The 3,148-nt window shown below is 30.5% G+C and overlaps 1 long non-coding RNA gene across 1 annotated transcript; it reads left to right on the top strand.

Moving 5' to 3' along the window:
- The first annotated feature begins 238 nt into the window (after positions 1–238).
- Positions 239–1,907, top strand: LOC140178253 (uncharacterized). Its single transcript, XR_011870591.1, has 2 exons — positions 239–377; positions 1,586–1,907. It is a non-coding gene; the product is annotated as an uncharacterized lncRNA (long non-coding RNA).
- The last annotated feature ends 1,241 nt before the right edge of the window (positions 1,908–3,148 follow it).

Below are 3,148 nucleotides of genomic sequence, written 5' to 3'. Positions count from 1 at the left end.
CTCTTCTCAATTGAGAACACGAATATTTAAAAATCAATAATAAAGATAAGATCTTATTCTTTGCTAAATGATTTGGGTCTTCTAATGTTATCCTTGACTATACAAATTCAATGGTTTTAAAATATATTATGAATTTACAAATTATAATGTCATTTTTGTTATTCTAACCTTTTTTTTTACCTTCAAATTGTTGAACTGCTGTTCTTTACATCCTCTTGAATGATAAATCCCGTGTTGATGATTCTTTTGCTATACTTGAAATTTGATAATCTAAGTTCTTACAAGGTCTCAACCACTTTGTCATTATTCAGGCCAATAAAATTAGAGCTATCCTCTGAAGAAGAAATAGTTGCTTCAATGCCTTTGGACATAATTAGGTATAAATAGTCATGTTGATTCAATGATGATATGCTGATTTTTACTTCCTTCAGGTTTTTGTCAGAAACCATAATTCATAATTGAAACCTGATATCAATCCTCTATTAAACAAATTATGCTTTCAGTTTAATATAGTCAGTCTTGTTTCTCTGTTTTCTCTTACCACCTACTTATGTAACTTTGATTGTCATAAGTTACCAATGGTTTCAGCTTTAGAAAAATTGTTTTGGTAATCTCTCATCTGTTGCTCATTTTTAGGAAGAATGACTTCACTTTGATAGAAGATCTAAATGCACCACCTGGCTGCCATTATAAATTAAAGTCCATTCCCTTCAGTAAAAATATAACCTTTGGAGTTGAAGCTAGGTTCTTCGGATTCTTTTGGATTTTAGCCATGTCTATTGATTTATACAATAGAAGGAAGGTCAAGGATGGCCTATACATACATTTTTCTTAATATTTAGAATGTTCCTATTCAACCTTAAAAAGTAGTATAAAATTTTCTAACAAAACAAATGGTGATATATGAGGTTACGGTTAGGGGTATCCATGGATCGGATCGTATCCGCATATCCGCAGTAAATATCCGCATCCGATCCGAAAATTGCGGATATGATCCGATCCGCAAATTGATCGGATCGGAGGGTGCGGATCGGATCACGGATATATGCTCTACATCCGCGTATCCGATCCACGGATCCGCAGATCCGCACTATAATAATTAAAAAATAAATAAATATATATATGTTTGGTATTATATTTACTTGTTTGTATGTTTTAGTTAGTAATTATTATTCATATATTGTATTATTTTATTTTTGTTATTTAGAGAGAGTTTGATTAAAAATATTTTAGGAATAAATAAGTTTAAAAGTATGAAAGAAATATTTTTATCGAATTTTTTTACATAGAAATATAATTAAAAAGAGAAGGTTTAATTATGCGGATATATCCGATATCCGATCCGATCCGATCCGCAAATATGCAGATCGGATCGGATCCGATCCGACATTAAAAAGTGCGGATATCATATCCGATCCGATCCGATGAAAATTGTGCGGATCGGATCAAATTTTCGGCCATATCCGATCCGATCTGATTCGCGGACACCCCTAGTTACGGTACAGGTATAAGAAAGTAATTTAAGAATAGGATAATTGCCTTTGATCTTTCTCTATAACATTGTGTAAATTTGATTTTGTTGTAGGACTATGTCAGTTTAAGAATAAGATATATTCTGGTGGCAAAGCTTGACCACATATTCTTAAATCCTTCGTCTACTTTGGCTAATGGGAACCAGTCTGCAATCAATTGTACATTCCCTTTGCATACATGGTGCTTAGGCGTAAGTTCTGACATTTGTGATTGAACATTATGTACAGAGGGGTAAATTAAGTGTGCCATAGAATTTTAAAGATACCACATTCATTGAATTCTAACTTCCTATAGTGTTATGACATTTTAAATAGTTTCAGTATATGTATGTTTTTATCTAAACATTCAAGTTCAAAGTATTGAAGTTTTGCAAATTGAACGGATTTTTTAATTTGTAAATCTAGAACAACCTTCATTTTTCAGCCAAACTTGCATAAGCTTCATAAATCCAGACAAGTAATGTGGTATCGTGCTTGTAAAACTTGCAACAAAAAAAGGTTGTTGAGAGAGAGCATCTACATTGGGTATTGGTGTGTGAAGGTTGCCAAAAAAATGATGAGTAATGCAGTTTAAGGAAATTCACCTTTTGAAATCTTTATTCTGAATTTTTTAATATTATAAAATGTAGTTACAATTTAGTTTGTCCTTTTTGGAATACATTATAGCTGTAGTTGCTGATGATAGTGGGGAGACTTATGTCTCAGTCTTCAATAAAGAAGCTGAGAAGATTGTTGGTTGTTTTGCTGATGAATTAGACATCTTAAAAACTCAGTTAAATGTGTTTGGTTGTCTTTGTATAGTTGATTTTGGATATAATTATTTAATTATTAATTTATTTTTGTTCATTTCAGGATGTTAATGTATGTTGAAATTTTAAAAAAGTGGCCTTTTATGATTTTAGGGTTTGCTAGATGATCAGAACATTTTTTTCTTCTCATATTTGTTTATTGGAATTATGCTTTCTTTTCAAACATTGTATTTTACAGCTATGCATGTGCTGTGTTGACATATGTAATTTTACTGCTCTATATTTTTAATTATATTTTATCCTATCTCGTAACACTTCTTTTTTCCTATTATCTTAGACATCCTTATCAATAAATTACAAATAATAATAGTAGCTTAATCCGTGTATATTTCAAATCTAATATCCTCTAATAATGATGCTAATTATTAGGGTGTTCGCAGTGCGATTTAATTCGATTTTTTAGAGAAAAATCATCTGATCCAATCAATTAATTAAACTGCGGTTTAATTTGATTTTGTTTTTTTATCGAAATCATCCAAACCAAACTAAATCAATTAAAATCGATTTAGTTTGGTTCTGTTTGTTCAGTTTTTCAATCAATTCAAATAAAACCTGTCATACTATTTTACAAAGTGATAACATTAAAATTATGGAATACAAGTACACCACAACTAACAAAAGTCTTGATCCAATGAAATTCAACGACAATATAAATTAAAATATGACAATTAAATAAGTTTAAAAGTTCAATAGTCAACACAACGAAAAATAAAAACAAATTTCCAACAACAAATAGTCACGTTTTGATGTCCTCTCCAACAAAACAAGAGTAAAGATCCAATCCGATCCTTGTCCATTTTCACGAAA

This window comes from Arachis hypogaea, chromosome 14, assembly GCF_003086295.3.
Source record: "Arachis hypogaea cultivar Tifrunner chromosome 14, arahy.Tifrunner.gnm2.J5K5, whole genome shotgun sequence".
Taxonomy (NCBI): domain Eukaryota; kingdom Viridiplantae; phylum Streptophyta; class Magnoliopsida; order Fabales; family Fabaceae; genus Arachis; species Arachis hypogaea.
This window is presented reverse-complemented; position numbering and strand designations above follow the sequence as displayed.